Genomic DNA, 577 nt, shown 5'->3' with positions numbered 1-577 from the left:
ACAGTGGTCTTCATCAGTCCACAGTGGTCTTCATCAGTCCACAGTGGCCTTCTTTAGGTCCACAGTGGTCTTCATCAATCCACAGTGGCCTTCATTAGGTCCACAGTGGTCTTTACCAGGTCCACAGTGGTCTTCATCAGTCCACAGTGGTCTTCATTAGGTCCACAGTGGTCTTCATCAGTCCACAGTGGCCTTCATTAGGTCCACAGTGGTCTTTATCGGGTCCACAGTGGTCTTCATCAGTCCACAGTGGTCTTTATCAGGTCCATAGTGGTCTTCAACAGTCCACAGTGGCCTTCATCAGGTTCACAGTGACCTTCATCAGGTTCACAGTGGTCTTCATAAGGTCCATGGTGGTCTTTATCAAATCCACAGGGGTCTTTATCAGGTCCACAGTGATCTTCATAAGGTTCACAGTGGTCTTCATCAGTCCACAGTGATCTTCATCAAATCCACAGTGTTCTTCATCAGCAGGTCTGGAGGTCTTCAGGAGACTTTCTCTGGATTTGTCTGCTTGTCTCCTTCCTGTTAAGTCCTTGTTCCTGAGCTTTGAATCATTCTAATTAAATTAAATGAA

The sequence above is a fragment of the Nematolebias whitei genome, chromosome 12 (assembly GCF_014905685.2).
Source record: "Nematolebias whitei isolate Nwh7 chromosome 12, NemWhi1, whole genome shotgun sequence".
Lineage (NCBI taxonomy): Eukaryota > Metazoa > Chordata > Actinopteri > Cyprinodontiformes > Rivulidae > Nematolebias > Nematolebias whitei.
Note: the sequence above shows the minus strand (reverse complement) of the source record.